Source organism: Ceratotherium simum, chromosome 20, assembly GCF_057802395.1.
Source record: "Ceratotherium simum simum isolate JZ-2026a chromosome 20, ASM5780239v1, whole genome shotgun sequence".
Classification (NCBI taxonomy): Eukaryota; Metazoa; Chordata; class Mammalia; order Perissodactyla; family Rhinocerotidae; genus Ceratotherium; species Ceratotherium simum.
This window is the reverse complement of record NC_141919.1, coordinates 24,067,864-24,090,366: the sequence shown is the minus strand read 5'-3', so window position 1 is coordinate 24,090,366 and position 22,503 is coordinate 24,067,864. Positions and strand designations below refer to the sequence as shown.

General features: G+C 39.7%; 1 long non-coding RNA gene across 2 annotated transcripts in view; it reads left to right on the top strand.

Moving 5' to 3' along the window:
* LOC147914381 (uncharacterized) overlaps positions 1 to 19,952 on the top strand; it is a 122,596-nt gene extending 102,644 nt beyond the window's left edge. For both annotated transcript variants that reach the window (XR_015555430.1, XR_015555431.1), the window contains exons 8-10: positions 653 to 887; positions 18,139 to 18,291; positions 18,470 to 19,952. This is a non-coding gene — a long non-coding RNA (uncharacterized LOC147914381). The remainder of the gene's footprint in view (positions 1 to 652; positions 888 to 18,138; positions 18,292 to 18,469) is intronic.
* Positions 19,953 to 22,503: the final 2,551 nt, after the last annotated feature.

Here is a 22,503-nt window from a genome sequence, read left to right as displayed (position 1 = left end):
TGGGACTTCCCTTTTTCTTTTTTACTAAAAATCTGTAAAGTTTGCTGTTCATGAGTATGTGTTACTTTTATAATTTTTAATGAAAGAATTCACATTGCCCAAGTTGAACAAGCTTAGCTCTCACATGACCCTGGTCAAACAGTTGCCAAATGCATAGTGGATACAAGGCAGTTATAGTGTGCTATCTGACTCTCTCATAATATGAATCATTGTAGATGGAATCATTGCTGAATGATTGTTAAATCGGTAAATATTCCAGTTGCTGCAGAACAAACCACCCCAAAACAGTAGCTTAAAACAATGACAGTGTTTATTTTGCTCAAGGATTTGCAATTTGGGTGGGGTGTGGTGGGGACATTTTGTTTCTGTTCTACTTGGCCCCAGGTTGGGTGACTGGAAGGCTGAAGGATGGAGTCACCTGGAGAGGCACTCACATATCTGGTGGTTGATGCTGGCTGTTGGCTGGGACCACCATGGGGCTGTGGTTGGAACACCTATATGTGGGCCTTCCATGGGGCTGCTTGTCTTCCCCACCATATGGTGGCTTGGTTCCAAAGGCAAGTGTCCCAAGATAGAGCCAGGTAGAAGCTTATCAACTTTTATGACCTAACTTTGAAAGTCACACAGCATCACTTTCTCCACATTCTCTTAGTCAAGGTAGTCAAAACGCATTGCCCAGGTCCAAGGAGAAGAAAAATAGACTGTACCTCTCGATGGGCAAGTAGCAAGTTTTGCAAGAACGTGTGGGACCAGAAATGTTAACATGGTCATTTATGGAAAATACAACCTGCCACAATAAGTCCTCTTCTTTCTGATATCATCTGCACCACATATCTGCAGAGCAAATATGGAAAATTAGCCAGGTCCTGTCAACTGTCCAGCTGAATGTGAGTATTGCAACTTCACCTTTACACCGAAAACCATATTCATGCATTGTGAAAGCTGTAAATTCTTATAGGGGAGACCAAAAGAGTTTTAATATTATGTTTCCCATGCCTAGCAAAGCCATGGTTTTTAATTTCCCTAAAATTGTCAAATTTATCTTAACCTAAAAGGCAGATGGACACGTTACAGGGATGGTGCAAGTTTACCATTGCTCGATCTGACTCAAGGAGTTGGTGAGCTTGTATTATTTTTGTCTGTAAGCTTACTTCTCAAATACAAAAAAAGAGCACAGAAAGGAAATTCATGAAAATGCATGTTTTGCAATGGAATTTCAAATATTGTTCTTAAATGCACATTGGTATCCTCCTTGTTACCTACCAGCCATGCTTTATAGTAGGCTGTGTTGAGCTTAATGTGTTGTTTGAGAGTCAGATGCATTTCTCATATTATTTATTTATTAGGATTTGAGTCAACTCATTCATTTGTATCCCCAGGGTCGTTGGTTCTAGGTGGGGCATGCATGCATAGAATATATTAACAGGAGACTAAGCCCCAGGTGTGTGTGGATTACCCATAGAGTAGCACTTAGAGAATTTTCAGAAAACATCCAATTAATGGAGTCCACTAGATTTCTTTTCTTTTTTTTTTTTTAATTTTATTCATTTATTTATTTTCCCCAAAGCCCCAGTAGATAGCTGTATGTCATAGCCGCACATACTTCTAGTTGCTGTATGTGGGACGCAGCCTCAGCATGGCCAGAGAAGTGGTGCGTCGGTGCGCGCCCGGGATCCAAACCCGGGCTGCCAGCAGCGGAGCGCATGCACTTAACCGCTAAGCCACAGGGCCGGCCCATGGAGTCCACTAGATTTCAATCCCTCTTTTTTTTTAGGGTTTGGGTTGTTAGCCCCAAACCAGCTGTAAATTAGATCTTCAGGGATTCTATTAGATCTGCAGAGATTCTAATTTTTAAAAACGCTATTATAGTAAATTTTTAGTTTTTTGAACATACCCAAGTTCTTTCCTCATATAAGAAGATGAGGTCATCATGTAACAGAAGTCTTAAAAACTAAGCTCTTTTGGCAATTGACATGATAAAACAACAACAACAAAAAATAAATGATAAAAAAGACTTTCACGCTGTCTTTTAAAGTATGAAAAAGTTTTATTCGTGGTTGGATAAATCAGTCAAGTTGCATTTTAACAAAGTTTTGCCCCCAAATATTTTCTTGTTTAGACTGAAGACAACCATGAGACATTTCTTTGAAGATAAGTTAATATTTTATTTTTCAGAACTTTGTTGAAGACTTGAAACTTAGCAGTCCTTTTTCTCCCATAACTACAATACCAAAATAGTGAAATGAGTAAACTATTTGTATCCTCCCTGAAACTGACAGCATAAATGGAATCAAATATTGTGTGCCAAAACGTTTATGTTCATTGACATATATTTGTAAGGAACATGTACTGACTCACAGGCCAAGTATGAGGCCAAGGAATCGATATTCTTCACCAGTTCCCCTTATGATTCTGGGTATCAGCCCAGGGTGGGAATGACTGAACTAGAATATTTGCTAACTCTTAAAATAATTTTTGTGAGGTAAGACGTTTTGCCCTAATGGAAGTTTTTATAGCTCAAGACAAAGCGATGTTACATTTTACAATAGGAACTCAGGTTTACACTAAACTTATATATTAACTCATTTTATAGTAGAAGCTACAGCTTTATAAAAGAAATGGGGAAAGGAATTCCAATTCATAAATCTCATTATTTCTCTCTTTAGCTTTGTGTTGGGCTGAAATATATTTTACATATAAATGTTATATATAATAATAATGATAATGATTATTATCATTATTTGGTAGAATTTTTCTTTTAGAGCCCTCAGGCCCCTCTAGCTGGAACTCATGAAATAAATGAACAACTACAAACAATTAATTTTGGTTAGAGGTCAAGAATGGGGCATGCCTCACAGAAGTGGAAATTGTTGTATAGAGCCAGAAAGATTAAATAAGATTTCCATAGGTAGAGGAGTAGATAAAAGATATTCCCAGGTAGAGGGAACAGAATAAACAAAGGCACAGATGCTTGAAGTTGCCTGGCACATTCAAGGATGGGTGAGTAGCCCAGTGTAGCCAGGGTACAATATATATGGGACATATCCATGGCTTGAAATATTCTGTCTTCAGTGATGGGGCAAAGAATTCTGTCTGGGTTCTGTTCCCAATTGTCTGGAGTGGCTTTTTGAAGAAATGTGTTGAGATGGATTCTGAGGATGTATCTGGTTGTGGGGTTGATTAGGGCTCAACTGCGAGCAGAAGAGGGGGCAACAGAATATGTATTCTTGATCTTAAGTGTTTTCTTTCACACCTTGTCTTAACTTGATATATGTGTTCAATGTCTGTCCTGCTCTTGGTTCTCATTGTGATATCTTGCATTGTATGTTGAGATCCTTCAGAGATTCATGAAATGCTGACCCTTTGATGAAGATGTTTTGCTTTTGGCTGCCATTTTAACCCTATTGGTGGGCACTGTAGCAGGACTCTACTGGAACCTATTGAAGCAGTGAGAACCAGATGAAATACAACCCAATGTTCACTTGGGAGTTTCTGATTCAGTGATTGAGTCAAAGGGATGACTGATTAACTGTTAATCTGATTCACTGTATTTATGGATTTCCATTTAAAAGCTGATGGGGCACAGACATATTTTTCTCCAGAAGAAAAAGACCTAATGTGGAAATTAGATCCTGCTTCAGTTTTTACCAAGAAAGCTCACACTAATTTTCAAAGCACCTGCATTATTATATAGGTAACTATTGATTGGTCTGGTAATTTTTCAATTTACTAGTTTTCAGAAACAAATCCAAATACTTTACATGCTTCAGGGAAATTTGAAAATGAATTTTTAGGGCCTGCCCGGTGGCGCAAGTAGTTAAGTGCGTGCGCTCTGCTGCGGCGGCCCGGGGTTCGCCGGTTCAGATCCCGGGCGCACACCGACACAGGGCTTGGCAGGCCATGCTGTGGTCGCATCCCATATAAAGTAGAGGAAGATGGACATGGATGTTAGCCCAGGGCCAGTCTTCCTCAGCAAAAAAAAGAAAAAAGGAGGATTGGTAGATGTTAGCTCAGGGCTGATCTTCCTTACAAAAAAGAAAAAAATGAATTTTTACCCCCTCAAACTGTAATTTATATGAAACCTCTTTTTGTTATTCCCACTAATTTTTTAGTTATGTCTAGCAGTCTCATTTGGACAAAATATGTAGGCTCTTCATTAATACCATTTGAAGATTTTATCCTTAATTAGCATGTTTTTTCAACTCTAAGATTTTCTTTGGGCCACATTTTAACCCTCTAAAGTCAGGATGTGTACATCATAATTTTTATGAACATTTCCTGTAGCATTTCCTGTCTGTTCCAACTCCCATCTCCACGATTCCTCCTCTCACCCCCTCCCCCTGGTACCAAAAAGCTGTTATTAAATCTCTGCTGCTTCTCGGCCATTTTAGCATTGAGGAAATGTGGAATGTGTATGCATGGAGGATGGATGGATCTCATTGATTTTGTAAAACGAAAGGAAAGAGAACATGATAAGGCAGAAGAATTCCTTTGAGGATTTCCAAACCATGTCTCCCTCTTCCCCGTCATTTTGAACTTGGCTCCATGTATGTCTGAAAGCCGGAAGTTTGAGATGACTTTTCTGCAAAGTCTAAAGGAGCATGAAAAGCCACATCAGGTGCCTTAAAAGTCACTTTATCTCCAATAATTTAAAATTATTTTTGTTTATTAAACTAATAAGGTCAATTAGTTGTTGGTGCTAGAAGGAACAATTTTCCTTTTACATAGTGAGTAGGCTAAAAACCCTAGAATGTTAAATCTAGGGGGGATTTTAAAGGTTGTCCAGTCCAGCCAAAGCTTGGCTCTGAGATCCTTCTTCTAGGTTTCAACCTAGAGTTCTGCTGGTAATCCCTCAGCCTGATGATTATGGGAAGTTCTTAGACACTTTCTGCCCCATTACTTTTGACCGTAAAATAGCCTTTAAACTGACTTAAATTTTCTAGTAGCCACAGACAGATAAATTACTTAACATTCAACAAAGTATAGGAAATATTTTGGGGTCAGACAGACCACCGTTCAAGTTTCAGTTCCACTACCTCTTAGATCTGTGACTGGTCAAGTTCCTCAACATCTCTGAGCCTTCTTCATTTATTCAAGTCACTCCAAAAATAATCAGTGTAAATGAGGCTTGCACATCTAGAATGTGCCAGAAGTAGCCTGGATGCTGAGCATACAGTGCTAAACGAAACAGACATAGTTCCTGCTCTCAAAGAGCTCAGCTCCTGAGAATACAAGAGAATGAGTTTCAGTTACAAGGCAGAGAGTAAGTTCTCTGACAGGGATAGCCCAGGCTTGGAAATGGGGCACACCGTGCAGGCAAACCTCTTAGAGAAGTTACGTCAAAGCTGAAAGAGGAAGAATGGCTAGGAGTGGTCCAGCGGTTAAGAGTAATTATGATTGTCTTAACTTTCTTCCCTGCAAAACGAGGACAGACGTACCTTGTTGGGTTATAGTGGGAAACAGAGACAGTGAATGTAACACACCAGGACTGTGCCTGACAGTACAGTGTTGGGCCAGAAAACATGACTAGGTATCATGCTGGGCAATGGAGATTCAAAAATGAGTAAGACGCCATCCCCTCCTCCGGGGTCTTAGAGGCCAGAAGTGTCGCTCTAGCCCCCTAGGCTGCCTGTGTGACTGCTCTTGTCCCTCGGTGTTGTACTTGCCTGCTCGCACGTCTGAATCTCGAGACCACCAGCTTAGTGAGGCTAGGAATGCTTCTTTCTTGTCCACTGTTGTAACTTCAGTGCTCAGCTGTTCCTATTGCCTGTGGACCTTTGCTGTTTATCTCATCCCCTGCGAGTCAATGCCCTGCCATATCCTGTCTTACCTTTTTGGCTTACATCTGCCTAACTTTCAACTGTCAGTCTCCGCATTTATTTGCCTAAAGGTTTTCTCTGGCTGCCATGGCCCACTCAGTTCACACATGAAGGAGGGAGGCTGGGAGTGCAGGGGAATTAAGTCCTACCCCAGCTGCTGTCAGTGGTGTGGGGTACTGTTGGTGGATAAATATCTCAGCTCCCGCCCCTTGGGTGGGATGACTCTGAAGCATGGCCTTTAAACTGGCTCCCAGAGTCCCCACGAGGGTTAGTTCTAGTTACCCATGGCAGTAACTCAATTGATAATTTACCCTCCATTGGCTGTTTTCCCTTCCTTATCTTCTCTATTTGATCTTATCCTTCTCTCTTACTTTCTTCACTTCTGGGATTCCCCCAACTCCCAAATAAACCACTTACACTTGAATCCTTGTCTAAAGGTCTGCTCAAATTCAATGTCCACTCAGCATCCAAATCCTTATTCTACGTTTAGGGAATTCTACTTGCCTACGAAGAGCCCATCTCCCATGATAAGAACTGAAAATGTCAGATAGACTTATAGCCAAGGGTGGGCACATGACCTATGCTTCACCAATCAGAGGCACCCACGCCACTCTCTAAATTGGAAGCTAATGTCATGAAGAAGTAGGAAATGCACAGGATTGATTCTGTTGAAAGATGGTAGCAGAGACAACAATTTGAATGGTAGCTTCCAGAACCCAGTGTTGGTGGCACATGTGGTGCAACCCAAGACTTTTCAAGCATGGCTTCACCCAAACAGTTCTACTGGGAGCTTTTAAAGATCTCTGAGTCTGGTTCTTCTGTCCTCTCAGAGATTCTTTGGTCTCTCCAATATCTTTCGTGATAAATTCCTTTCCTGCCAACATTTCAAGGTTGGTTTCTGTAGCTTGTAACTAAGAATGCTGTCTGCCTGTGTCAGTCAGGATAGAGCCAGGAAAACAATCCTCCAGGTCTTTCAAGCAGATGGGATTTAATACAGGTAATTGGGTAAAAGGATGATGGAAAAGCTGGAAAGCCAAATAGGGAGCAATGAGGCACCCCACAGATGGGTAGCAGCTGGTAGCTGCCATCACCCTGGGGCTGGGGGTTCAATGGAGGAAGGGAGCCCACTGTCTAACAGGAGCCAGAACCACAGTAGGGGGTGACCAGTGGGACTAGGACCTGAAGCTCCGCAGGATGGAGGGGAGAGAGGGGGATGGAGAGGAGAGACAGGGAGAGTAACGAGGGGCACAATATTTGGCCTTCTTTCTTTTTCCCCACCCTCCAATTTTATACCATACCTCCCATAAGTTGTAAGTAACCAGAAGCTAGAGGGCAAGGGAGGCTGTAATACAGAGCAGAACAGGGGAAGAGTCAGAATTAGACCTGAAAGCCAACAGGCAGTTGACATGCACTTGTAATAGCAGCTTAAATACTTTTTTGGCTGAATGAATGAAGAGAATGAGCAAGGAGAGGGCTGGGCCCAGAACCTTGAGTTCAACTCTTAAAGGCTAGGGGAATAAGAGGATTCCTCCTAAGGAGAAGCAATCCAAGAGACAGGAGGAAACCAAGGCAAGTAGTGTCCTGGATGCCGCAGTTCTGAAGGCGTCAAATCTTCCAGACTCCTAACTGGATTTCCACCAAATAGACCTCTGAATTATTCATCGAGTCTAGACAGGAGACTCAAAGCGCTTATCCATGAGCTTTGGGTATCATAGCTTCTAATCCAGGCTATTCCCTGGATAACTTGGGTTATTAAGTGAGGATAACAGTGCTTGCCAACTTTCATTGGGCAAGATGAGAAGCAACAAATAATGGAGATTTTTAAATACTTGGCAAAAATAGAAAAATGTGTCGCAGCAGGAATCTTAATCGATAAACTAGAGACAAGCGCATTCTCTCTCACAGTTTGAATTTATGGGACTGTCCTATAGGACTTCCATGAGTAAATGGATTGTAATATTTTGTCAGTGGCAGTGCTGCCTTACTGCATAAGAGAAAACAAAGATCTGCGTTTGGGATGGAAAGAGCATAGATTTAAGATTCAGGCAGACCTCGTTTGAATCTCAACTCTGCTGCTCATTAGCCTTGTGATTTTAGATTTAGACATATTTAAACTGAGCTGCAGTTTATTCATGTTTAAAATTGGTTTCATAATATTAATTCCTAGCTTAGAATTATGATAATTTTTATGATTATATGGGCAAAGCTTCTAGCACAATGCCCAGCACAGAATGGGCACTTCATAAATATTTGTTCCCTTCCTCAATCTTCTTTTTACCATAGCTCTAACCTAGGGGAAAAAAATGTGAGAAGCTCAACTAAAATACTTCCTAGAAAAAATGGCTAGCGTGAATTGGTTTTATAGGGAAATGCTTAAAGGAATTAAAACCCAAAACTCAGTGCTTATTATTGTTGAAAGCACCAAAATCCATGGGCATTATAAATCCAAGGCTATTTCTTCAGAATTTTCGTTCTAAAAAAAATTCACCTGCATTTATTTTGTTTCCTAAAAAATCCTCACTTCCTATGGCTGCCGTAAAATGTCTATTCATTTATATTTTATATGGGATTTTATTCTCAGGTGGTGCCTTGGTGTTTCTGTGACCCAAGTAAGGAGTCCCTGTGACGGTATCACACTTTCTTCCGGACACAGCTAGAAATATGATCACCTCAAGGCCCATCCCAAAGGAGCTGGGCCTCTGCTCTGGGTCAGTGGCAGTAAGAAGTGTTGCCAAGATACAAAACAAAACACAAGACCCGTCGGCCTCCCTCTGGGCCTCTGGAGCAGCTGTCTCTAGCTCAGCTGTTAAAATCTCAATTCCTTCATTGAAATCCCAACACATCTGTCCCCCAGACAGGAACATGCCTAATAAAGCGACTTCCTCCACGCTGGCTAGTCTTGTGGTTTTATTCAGCCCTTAAAGATGGCGTGGGGGCTGAGTACCACAAAAGAGCCTCTCCAGGGATGGCAGCAAACCCCAGTAATGGATCAGTGAGGCAGAAAAGTGCCAGCCAGCATTGACACCTGGGGGCTGCCACCAGGGTGTTCACAGATTGGCTTGGCTTTGAACATCACATGGAGCCCAGCCAGATTCAGAGCTCATTTTAACGTTATCCTCGTGTGGGCAACCTGTTTGCCTTCTCTCTCATTCTTCCACTTGTTCTTTGGCACAATCCTTTTTATCTATTTAATTTCGGAGAACAACAGGGAATTTATCCCTTTATTTAGATGCCAGTTGTGTGCCTTTAAATATCAGTTTGGTGTCATGACTTTGTTTTAGAAAATATGATTTCAATAAAAATTTATTCATTTTTTTTAAAGGAGTGGTTGTAGTGTCAAGCCAAACTTAACTCACGTCCCAGGTGGTGGAGGTCAAAAAGAAAAGTTCTCCCCCGTCATTGTGTAGGGTTTGGATGTTCCTGCAGGGCACTATTCCAGGTGGGAAAAGAACCTTCCCAGGATGAGGGAGACCCATGTTCTGGGTCTGTAGAATGGAATGCGCAAGGAGGGGAGCTCCTCCCTTCCCAGCATTGTTCCCCAGCAATGCAAACCCCACGGTGGATAGTGCCACTGATCGCTAACGTTGAGGTCCCTTTTGGCAGTCAGTGCTCTGGAATTATTGCAACAGCACCTGATCCTCCTATGTCCCTTTTAAAAAACAAATAATACATAAATAAATTTATTTTTCTCATTCATTCATTCATTCATTCATTGTGGTAACCAAATGGTCATAGTTAACCATGTCCTGTTCTTTCAGGACTAAATATAGTTTAACTATTCATTTTAATATCTAATTCTATATTCTAACTAGAATACTACCTCCATTCACTTCCTATCATGGTAGATCAAGATTTATCTCTTATATCCCTTCATGCTTCCAATTTGTTACAATTTTCATCGTTTACATTATTCTGACCATGGAATATTCGCTGTCGAGCCAAAGGGCCTATTATTATTATGTTTCCTTTCTTATTCATTTATTTTTTTTCCTAGAGCTGATAATTTGCTCTTTTTTTCTTTTTTGTTGAGGAAGATCAGCCCTGAGCTAACATTCATTGCCAATCCTCCTTTTTTTGCTGAGGAAGATGGGCCCGGGGCTAACATCCGTGCCCATCTTCCCCTACTTTATATGTGGGACGCCTGCCACAGCATGGCTTGATAAGCGGTGCGTAAGTCCACGCCCAGGATCTGAACCTGCAAACCCCAGGCCGCCAAAGTGGACCGCATGAACCCAAGCACTATGCCACTGGGCTGGCCCCAATTTGCTCATTTTTTAAAAACTGTGTTTTGTTTTCTCTGTTCGTATTGTTAAGTCTTCCCAGCCTCTCCAATAGCCGTAACCTTCAAAGCACTGTTTTTAGCACATTTAGTAACGTATTTAAAATAACTCCATGAGGTAGATACGTACGATCCACATTTTATAGATGGGAAACGGGAAGCACAGCGGTTAACTGACTCGCATCAGACGATAAGCGGCAGGGCCAGGATCTGAACCCAGGAGGTCGGGCTCCTGCTTCTGCACTCCCAAGCGCCAGCAGCACAGCCCTTGATATAACTTTCTACACAAGCAAGTCTACCAGAACCACTCAGTGCGTTTGTTTATAGGGCTCTGGCTCCTGTTTGTTCTTGTCCTCTAGTTTCACCTGGATTGTTTGTTTTCTACTCCAGTGCCCACTTGTCATATGAGGACTTACTCTCGCTGCTGCCCAGGGAATTCCCCCCATCCCCCTCCTGTGTCGATACCCTGCTCTCTGGATTCCATTGCTTCTTTCTTGGTTTACCTCATTGCTTCAGGTGGAGCCACCCTTTAGAAAACTTCTTGAGAAAAGGTCCAGGGCAGGCAAATACTTTTTAGATCTTAAATGTCAGAAACTGTATTCTATCTTGATAGCACTGAGTATAGCATTCACTACCATTCTTATTCTTGGCCATTTATATGTGACCTGTTTTTCTTCCCTTTCTTAAAACTTCTACTGTCTTCCTGGTATTCTGAAATTTTACAACAAAGGTAAGTCTTTTCTCTTTTATTGTGCTGGGCGCTCTGTAAGCCTTTGCAGTCTGGACACTCATGTTCTTCAGGTCTGGAAAATGTTCCTGTAATACTTTTCTGGACATTTTTCTCTTTTGGACCCTATTGGTAAAATGTTGGGCCTCCTGGATTGGCCTCCTACTTTTCTCTCTTTTCTCTCTAATTTTTAAAAAATTATTGAGCTATTTCCTTAGCTTTATTTTCCACATCTTTTACAAACGTATATATAATATATAAAAAAATATTTATTTATATATATAATTTACAATCTATATATAGATTTACAAATATCTACAGAATTTTAGCTATCATATTAAATTTATAAGAACTCTTTCTTATCCTAATAATAATCTCTGCTTATTCCTTTTTCTTAATAGCATCCTAACTTTGTTTTAAGGATAGTTTTTCTTATCTCTCTGAAGTCATCAAATGTAGCTTCATTAAAGTTTTCTCCTTTTTAGTGTGTTGTCTCTGTTTCTGCTGAGTTTCCTTTCTTCTTTCTTGTTTTGATGTCTCTATCTTGTATGTTAGAGGCTTTCTTCAAATGTCAAGTAATCCTTGGCTTTCTGTTCATATTTTAAAAGTTAGCTTAAAAAAAATGCTCATTGGAAGCTCTGTGTGCTTAGACTTGGCTCGTCAACTGTAAAGTGCACCGTAGAATAATTGGGTGATGAGCTGGCTTTTTAATTGGGAGATTCCTAAATGTCAGTACCTACAGATTTTTCTCTAGGCACATGAGGTATTTATTTGTGTAAAATTTTGGTAAAGTTTTGAGAAGATTGAGATAATTTATATTATGGCAGCATAAACAACTTGAAATTCAATGTTACGTACGTGAGTTCCTAAAATTCTTTCTGCTATTTCTGTAAATTGGACGCTACCTCCTTGCCCTATTGCTTACGTTGTCTTCTCTCTCCTCTTCTTTCCCCACTACTAAATTCTTATTCATTTTAATGTAGAGCTGTTTGTTTCATGCTGCCCCATGTCCTCAGAGCTCTTTCTACCCCTAATCAGCTCTACGAATATTTTCCTAAACGAAGATAGTTCTATAGAAAAGAAGAATTATTATTCAGTTTGTGCCACATACTCAAACATCAATTGTTGAGTTAAAAACTCTGATAGTTATATAATGGCTATTGAAAAGCTTGACTTCCGGACTGGTGCCAATTTACATGCAATCCTTATTTCTTTATAACGTGTAATTATTGCACACAGATACATTTCCACTCATTAAGATAATTACATTTATCTTGAAGTACATCAGTCTCTCTGTTTCAGTGACTCTGCTAAAACCACGTTTGTTTATCCTCTTGGTGAGTGTGCTTGAGGTTTTCTACACATTGGAGCAGTCGCACTAGAAAGTCCTGTCTATTGACTTGCAATTTAACTCTCCAGACCTCCTGGCAAACTTATTGTTAAGAGCTCCTCCCCAAGCCCTTAAGTGCTAGGGAAACATGGTAGTTGTAGATGGAGCTAGATCTTTAAACATGATTTCCTTCATGAGGAATCAAATACTTGATTTTCTGGTCTTACTAGACCTCCTGGCAGCATTTGATACACTGGATTGCTCTCTGCTTCTTGAAGCTTCCCTAGATAGATACCACATTCTCCTGATTTTGTTTCTGTCTTCTATCACATTGGCCATTCTTTTCTAGTCTCCTTTTTTAGGTTCATCTCCTCAATTTGAACTCTGATGTAAGAGCGTTTCAGGATCCTGTACTCACCCCTTCTCTTCTTTTCTCTGTCTACCAGGTCTCTTTAGGTCATTCCATCCAGTCCATATTTTAACACTGATGACTCCCAGACCTTTAACTATGTTGTATCCCCAGGACTCCTGACTCTAGTTGCCTACTTAACATCTTCATGTAGATGTTCGATAGACATCTAATGCTTAGCATGACCAGTACAGAACTCTTCAGTCACTGCTATCTGCACACACCCTAACTACCCATTACATACCTCTTTCTTCCCGTTTTGGAAAATGGCACCAACATCCAGCCACTTGCTCAAGCCCAAAATCTGACAATTAGCTTTGATTCTTCTCTTTCACTTAACCCACAAAAGCCATTTATCTACAAACACTATTGATTCTACTCCAACAAATACCCTAAATCTGTCCAATTCTCTGCATTTCTGTGACTCTTACCTTAGACAAAGACATAATAATATTTCTTTTGGGCGACTGCAATAGGTTCTTACCTGGTGTCCCTGCTTCCAGTCTTGTACATAGCAAACATAGTAAAGTTTTATTTATTTATTGGTTTATTGTGGTAACATTGGTTTATAACATTGTTTATATTTCAGGTATACATCATTATACTTCTATTTCTGCATGGATTACATTATGTTCTCATGTTCACCACCCAAATTACACCTAATTACAATCATTCACCACACACATTTGCCTAATTATCCCTTTCACCCTCCTCCCTCCCCTCTTCCCCTCTGGTAACCACCAATCCAATCTCTGTCTCTATGTGTTTGTTTGTTGTTATTATCTACTACTTATTGAGTGAGATCATATGGTATTTGGCCTTCTCCCTCTGACTTATTTCACTTTGCATAATACCCTCAATGTCCATCCATGTTGTCACAAATGGCTGGATTTCATCATTTCTTATGGCTGAGTAGTATTTCATTGTGTATATATACCACATCTTCTTTATCCATTTTTGCCTTGGGGGCACTTAGGTTGCTTCCTCGTCTTGGCTATGGTGAGTAACGCTGCAATGAACAGAGGGGTGCATGTATCTTTACGCATTGGTGTTTTCACGTTCTTTGGATAAATACCCAGCAGTGGAATAGCTGGATCGTATGGTAGTTCTATCTTTAGTTTTTTGAGGAATCTCCATAGTGTTTTCCATAGTGGCTGCACCAGTTTGCACTCCCACCAGCAGTGTATGAGAGTTCCCTTCTCTCCACATCCTCTCCAACACTTGTTGTTTCCTGTCTTGTTAATCGTAGTAAACTTTTAGACGCATAAATCAGATCATGCCATTGTTTAAATCCTCCAAAAGCCTCTATGACTTACAGAACCATACAAGCTCTACTCTTGGCTACGAGTGCTTCCTTTCGTTGCTCACAACACCAAGTTCATCCCCTCCCTAGAGTCGTTGAACTAGCTCTTCCTCTGCCTAGAATGAGCTTCTCTCTCATTCACGCAGGGCACATTCTTTCTCATATTCTCATGTTATTTTAAAATGTCACCTCCTCAGAGAACCCTTCCCTGGGCACCCACTTAGAGTATCTATTCAGTTATTTACTTTCCCATTAGCCTATTTGAACTCTATGGATAACGTTTATCACTCTCTGGTGTTTTTCTTGTTTACTTTGTTTATTGTCTGTCTAGCCCACACCATAATGTAGACTCCTTGAGAGCACTGACCTTATCAATGTCATTCTAAGAAAGCACTCAATGCCTATTTGTTGAATGAATGATTAGTAGATGGATGAAAGGTACTTCAGAAGCCATCTAGTCCAACTTCTTCATTTTTAGAGATGAGAAAACCAGAGAGAAAACAACTTGCCAAAGATGATGTAGGTGGTGGGCTATTTGACCCCTTGTTTTAAATTTGTTCATTATTGTAGTGACCTCAACTACATCCCACAGCAACTATTTTTAATTATACTGTTGGTTCCACCTGTTTGGTTGGTTTATTATCTCACCCTAGGGTCTTGTCTTATCGGCATTATCCCACCTGAGGGTGCTGTGGACAGAAGCCAGCTGCATGTTCTGTGGGGTCAGTTGCCAGTCACTGGTCATCTTAATCCTGGTGCTGTTATAACCTTTGTTTATCAACTTTGAGAACTGACTTTTTGGCTGTTCTCTCCTGTTGACCCACTACAAAGCCACCTTTTTATCAAACCAGATACTTGATAGCATTCATGTGTAGGGTAGAGTTATAAATCTATTTTGTTACCATTTTAGTGGCCCAGTTCACAGGGTGATTATGGTTTGGTGGAAAGAGCTTTGCCTTGGGAAACCTGGCTTTTCATCCATTTTGATTGCTCAGAGGCTGTCTGATCTTAAGCAAGCCCTTAATGCTGTACGCTTCAATTTTGTTGCCTGCCCAGCTTTGCCATGAGCAGGAAAAAAACCCTAAAACAACAGCCTTTCTCACTTTCTCTCTCTCCTTTATTTGAAATAATGTGAAAATTCACTTCACAGGGATTAAATGAATTCCTTAATAATCGAGTTAGATGGAGTAAGTGAAGGCATGAATCTGAAAACATTTTGCTAAGTGTAAAAATGCATTACAGATATAAGGGACTAAATGTAAGAGATTGCTCACATTAATCAGTTCCTAATGTATTAAATATACGGCCATCAGTAATTGTTGTGATTTTTTTTTTTAAAGTCCCTGCTATATGCCAAACTTTCAGAACAGCTGTCCTCCTATCCAGTATACTTTTGAGTAATGATTTTAATTATTCTTTTTAATAAAAGTATTATGTTCACTGTAACCAATCCAAATGGTATACAATGAAAACTGAAAGTACCCTTTTACCTCAAACCCCACAAGTGAAACCCCCAGACATAAGCAGTTAGCGTTAGCTTGCTATTTTTGGTTACTACTATACTAATAATAGTTAACATAATAATAGCTTAGTACTTGACTGTGAATCTCACGTTGTTTTAAACACTTGATGTATTATTTTGATGCTCACAATAACCTCATGGCTCAAATATTACTGTTATCCTCGTTTTATATATGAGCAAACTGAGGCACAGAGATGGAAAGCTATTTGCTCAGTGTCACACAGCTAGACACAGGCATCTGAGCTCAGGTAGTCTGGTTCCAAAGTTCATGCTTTTAGTCACTATAAACACTTGGACACCTTTCTATATGAGTATATAGAGATCTATTATGTAACTTGAATACCTACAGAACATTCCATTGTATGATGTATCTTTATTTATCAGCTCCCATTGATGAGAATTTTAATCTCTTCTAGATTTTATTATTAAAAATAAACTGCAGAAAATAAAAAATTAAGCTGCCATAGACAACCTAGTGCTTTTGTGTGAGTCTGTCTATGGCAGAAACTTCTGGAAGTGGACAGCTGAAACAAAGGACATGTACACTAAACTTTTTGAGTGATACTACCAAATTGCCTTCCATAATGAATGGTAATTTTCATCTAGAGTTCACAAACCACCAGAATCGCAGAGAGGACCTGTTATTTTTATGTGCCTCTGTCTGTTTCTCTGTTTTTAAAATCTGGTTGCTCTGCTGTTTGACAAGAGATTTTACCACATGGTAAACACAACGGTTTGGGACAGCTTCTCATATTCCGGTGAGGTGATGTCTCTGCTCCTGGGCATGGGGTGAGCAGGCATCTGGTGACCTCTCTGCTTGTGCTCCCTGGTACCCAGAGGCTCTGGAAAAATTACTGTGAGCCTGTTCACCTTGGCTCAGCCTGAGATCTACTCTGACAGATTTATTGGCTCTTCAACATTTATCCAAGCAGAACCTCTAAACCAATATACGGTTTCACTCATTAGCGCTCCAGGGAGAAAGAGACAGCTGAGAATTGTGAGGCATGAAACTCCACAGAGATATACCTCCACCCTTCACCCTATCCCTGTAAACTTAAGAAATGGAATTCATTATTTCTTTCCAATGTCAGGTCAATCTTTTTTTAACCAGAGTTTTTCCCAGTCCATTGATATGTGAAAAGTACATTGATGAAAGGAAATTAACAAGATCACTCAATCGACTACTACTTCATTTATTCATTGTTTATTTTGTAAGGGAAAATATGAATAAGATATGGAATCTGCCTCCAAGAAACTTGCAATCTTCTCCAGCTTTGTAGAAATAGAGGATGGAGAAAATGGCTTGAATTTAAATAAGAGGGAATTTAGAGCAATAAAGAAGAACCTATGAGGAAAATCAGTACTAATATTATCCCTATTTTCTTGATGAGAAAATAAAGCGTAGAGAGTTTAAATGACTTAGCATAGGTTACTCAGATAGAAAGTGGTGACATCACAGTTCAAACTCTGGTTCTCGTTTCCAAGGTTGTGTATTCTCCATTGTACCTGTTGGTCTCCAAACCTGACTGAGGCAGGTTTCTAGTTCCATCTACTTAGCCCATTGACATCCTTCTGTGTACTACAGGCACATAGGAATGCTGGATAAAATATAATAAAACGATTTTACATACATAGCCAAGGAAGAAAGGAGCAGAGAGAGAGGAAGAAAGAGAGAAAAAAAATTCTTATGTGCCAAAAATAAAGAAGAACCTTGTAACAAATGTTGTAATTTCATGAGCTGATGCCAGAACAGAACAGAGGATATCAGACATGGCTACAGGACCCAAGAGCTAGGAGTCAGGGTTTTTAACACATGTCTGGAATAAAAGAATTGCCCTTGGGTCTGTGGAAGGTAAAGAGTTAGAACTGAAATTCATGCATAAAGCTAAGAGCAAGGAAGAGCTCCTCCTGCCACATAAGGGAACTATAAAACATCATTCGCTTACTACAAAACCAACTGGCAAAATTCTTACCGATTAGATATCTGGATGGGAAAAGGTTACCCACAATAAATGGAAATTTAAAAATCTGTGTTAAGCATAGGCATAGAATCCAAATTTTAGACTATTTTCATAGTACAGGAATCCCAAATGGAGATATTAACATAGATACTGTAAATATTTCAGACCAGTGAAGGTCCTGGAGTTCCCGGAAGAATCCAATGTAAGAGTTCTCTGAAAGGTTACTACCACATCTTAAAGTGCACAGGATTCCATAGGGAAAACAGATCCTAGCTGGAAATTACTCACAATTAAAAAGTACAAATTAAACAAGGAAGTGGTCCACAATCTGGGAGAGTCAGCAGGTACCTGTGGGAGAAATAGCACCACAAGACCCTGAGATAATAAAATAATCTAAAGCTGTCTATAAATTAAGTATATTTACAGTCATGAAAGAGATAAAGAAGGAAATAAAAACCTTCATGAAAGAACAGGGCACTAAAAAAGAACAGGCAGATATGAAAAACAACCCAATAGAACCATTCACAATGAAAAGTTGTGAATAAAAGTGAACGCAGGAGCCACCTTTAAGAGCAGATTGGCAGTTAAAGAGAGAGTTGATGATATGAAAGATATATCCGAGGAAATCACCCAGAGTGCTGCAGAGAGAAAGAGGCATAAAAGCCAAGAGAGGTTAGGAGATATGGAGGATTAAATTAGAAGCTTCAATTTAGGTCTGATGACAATTGCAAAAGGAGAAAATGGGGAAGGGGCAATATTTTAAGTGAAAATGGCTATGAATTTTCCAGAACTAATAAAAGCCATGAAACCTCAGAAGACAAATCTGGCTGATCATCAGAATCAGCTGAGAAGCATATTAAAATACAACATTATGGTTTTACCCCAGATGCTCTGGATGGTGTTCAGGGATCTGCATTTAAAGAAACTTCTCAGGTCATCAGGTAGGTTTAAAACCCTTTTATTCCTTAGCACCAAATACATAAGCACACACATATGTTCATATACTCACATACACTGATCTCAAGTGTGCGTGAATGAAATTACTCCCCACCCAAGAAAATGAGAGGTTGGATTCATAACCAAGGATAATTTCTAAAGTTTTTTCCCCCCAATCTCTAGGGGATCCATGCTGAATGGTGCTGGAAGATGATCCCAAAAGAAGAAGGCAAAGGAGTTAGTACAAACATCTGTGACCTCATAATTCGATTTCTATTTCTGTCTTCTCCAATATATGTATGATTAGCATCAGAGGACACGTCGTCCTGCCTCCTACCTCCAGAATCTTGTGTGTGTTTGATGAGAAGAGTGAATGGCCCACATTTGAGAGCATTTGGCAAGACATGATTCCTATCTTACTTGATATTTCATATTAAATACAAAAAGACACCTTAACCCACCAGTAGCAGAAATTTAGTCTACTTTGCTTTTATGGACATCTGTTCTCAGAGTACTGGTTGTCTATCGAACTGCTATAATAAAGGTTAATTCTACATTAAAGTAATTGTGTGTATAATTAGAATACTTACAATAGCCATACTTTTTGAACTGGTAGCACCACTTCTAGCAATCTATCTAAATACCTCAAACACAAAATATCTTTATACTCAAAGATGTTCATTCCAGCATTATATACATATAGGTGAAAACTTGGAAGTCTCCAGAAGGGATGGAGGGCAGTGAAATCTTGGCATGTTGTTCCAGTCACGTGTAGTAATGTATTTGACTTTTTGGCTTGAACTGTTTACATATATACTTTGCTTTTCCCCTTTCAATAGGGAATGCTTACATAAATAGTGGCATATCCCCATGACAGAACTAGGCCAGTATAAAAATTATGTTTTGAACAGATAGTTCACAAAATAAAAAAAAGTACCATAAACACAAATATTTAACCCCATCAGTAATAAAGGGAAGAATAAGATTCCAATTTCAACAAATTTTAACAAATAGTTTTAAAAAAAGGTTGATAATGCCTAGTGTTGGTGAAATTGTGGAGAAACGGGCACCACTTTGCTGTTGTTAGTATAAGTTGGTACATACTTTCTAGGTAGAAATTTGGTAATATGTAACCAAAGTCTGAAAAATTTGTGTAGATTTTTTTTTTGTTCAGCAATTCTATGTATTTTTTGAAAATATAAACAATGCTATACTTGTTCAATTTATGAAAATTTGCGAACTTGTGTCCAAAAATAGGAATTATTTAAATAAAATATGGGACTATACAATGGAATACAGTTAGGAAAGATATTCATAATATGCAGGTAATAATTTAAAAGTTGCAAAATAGAGGGTAAAATAAAACAATTTTGGTAAACCATATATAAGAACACACACGATGTCAAGAAAAAGGTGTGCTAAGAATTGATAATGAGTATCTCTGGGTCGTGGGGCCTTTTGGTGGTTTTGCTTTTCTTTTTTGCATAGTATTTTCTATAAATTTTGCAATAAATTTGAACTTTTTGTATAAAAGTAAGAAAATTATGGTCATAAAAATGTTTAAGCAATATGAGATAATGCCAATTATGACAAAAAATGAAGGCTGCCTTGTGATTACAACTATGTAGAAATGTGTACCTTAAAAGAAGAAATGATGGAAGGATGAGGGAAGAAAGGGGAGACAGAAGGAGGAAAAATCTCTCCTAATGGCGGTTTTCTTTGGCCAGCGGACTGTGGGACAAATGTATTCTACTTTTATGAATTTTTCATACTTTCTAATATATTACCAATTTTATACGTAGAGGAACTAGAAGGAAATTTAATAAAGTCATTAGCATCTTTCCATCATATTTTATTTTAATCCCCTCTCTGCTGTATCCAGTATCCATACTGAGTTTAGCACCAAGTCTCTGGGCTCCAACCAGCCCACCGTATTAGGTAAGTTTACATAAAATGTTACTACTGACTTGATGATTTCAATCAGTGAAAACATAGGAGGCTTGGAGACTTTTCTATGATCCTCTCATGGGTCTTGCAGGGAGCTTGGTGGGATTAGAATTTGCTCGTCTCCGCTCAGCATTCCATGTCGGTCACCAGAGGGCATGGAGGGCAGTGAGACCTTGGCCCCACCGCTGCAGACCCATGCTGTCGTGCATTTGCTTTTGGCTTGAACTCCTCACACGTGTGCTTTGCCTCTCCGCTCTCGAGCAGAAGGCTCCCTGTCTGGATGTCGGCAGGTGGCCTGCTGGCCCCAAAAACTCTCTGCATGAATTACTGTGTGTGGTTTCTACACATTGAAACTTGGCACATGCACACCTCCCTGCCCTGCTCCCCACACACATACCCTGTATTCCATTAGAAGTTGTCCAGATTCTTGGCCTGGATTTTGAGCCAAAGCCAGACTTTCTTTAAAGAATCACCTCGTTTCTATCTGCTAAGACATCATATTCCCTTTCCAGATAAAGCATGCTCTCTAGTCACTTTCCAGGTTCTAGGCTCTTCTTTTCCAGTCCATCACTACATAGCCACCTGAATGAACAGATCTCGTCACTCCAGGGCCATGGAATCTTCTGCGGCTTCCCCTTACATTCAGGATAATGTATGTATTCCTTAGATGGCAAGCAAGGTGCTTCATTATGTGCCGCAACTCAGCCCTCACTGTCACCACACAGTGACACTGTTTCCTCTTCCTCTAATACATGGTCTCTGGACTTGACCTGCTCTCTCCCTTGTCTTGCCTTCTCCACTTTGTCCCCCTATCAATGCCTCTTCATCTTTCAAAAGTCAATGAGTGTCATCTCCACCGGGAAGCCTTTCCTGATTCTACCTCCCTCGCTCTCACCTCCCCTGCCCACATACAGTCCCAGGTGCTCTTGCACATGAACCTGACAAACATCTAAGAGTATTTTCCAGCTCAGTTCCATCCTTTACTGGATCGTGAGGGCCTTGCAAGCAAGTGCTGTGTTTTTCCATGGTTTTATTCCAGCGTCTAGCCTGCTTTCACTGTTTCTGCTCAGAGCAAGCACTCAAAAATGTATCCAGCACTTCTACTCCTGGTATAATCTCAGTGTATGCAAGACATGTACAAGGATGTTCACAGGAGCCTTGTTTGAATTAGTCCCAAACTGGAAATAACCCAAATGTCTGTTAACCATAGTAAATCATGGCATTTTAGATAAATAAATCCTATGCAACAATGAGAATGAATGAATGTTGTGAATTAATCTCACAAACATAATGTTGAGTGAAAGAAGCCAGCCACAAAAGAGTAAACAAGATATGATTTCACGTATATAAGCTCAAAAGCAGGCAAAAGTCAGCTGTGGTGTTAGAAATCAGGAGCGTAGTTCCCTTTGAAAGTACAGGGTAACTGATAGGGAGAGGGTACCTGGGACCCCAGGAATGTTCTGTTTCTTGATCTGGATGCTGGCTACATGGATATTTTCACACCGTGAAAATTCATCCAGCTGTATATTTAGGATTTGTACACATATCTGTATTTTATACTTCAATAAAAATTTTAATTTAGAAAAGTTCCCTTTGTGAAACATGTTTCTCTGTGGTGTTTAGGACAGTGACAGAGATGGGGAGTGTAGGTTTCACTCAAGTGAATTGCCAGCTTGATCGATGCTCTTTTCCCCGTTCAGAACAGTGTTACAGAAACGAAAATTTTAAAAAAGTCTCCCTGTACAGAGTTTAGCATTTACTTTAAGAGATGTGATGCTCGATGGGGTCAGCAGGTGTTTGGAAAATCTGACTTCTTAACTTGAATTTCAGCAAGCTCAAATAATTTTGGAATGAGACAAGGTATAAATAAACTATAATTGCAATTTTACTCTTTGCTTGGTGTCGTCATCCTTCTGCTTTTAAGGCTTCTGTCACCAGTGGACATAGGCCTATTGGCCTGTACACATCAATCAAAACTTCCGTATACTTTATTGATTCACATTTCATTGCTGCACTTTAAAATTAGTTTTCTTCCTCTTGGTACAATGATTGTGCTTAATTATCTAAATGAACATCTTTGAGCTGATGGGTTTTTTCTCCTCCAAATTTTAAGGGGTCTAGAAAGACTAGACTATAGGATATTTTAAAAAATATATTTTCTTCTCTTTAAACAAACAGATAAATGTGGAAAAGGAGCCTGGCAACCCTTGTCTTTGAAATCACTGCAGCCATTTTGGCTGCTGCTCTCTGCAGCCTGCACACTGGAGCCG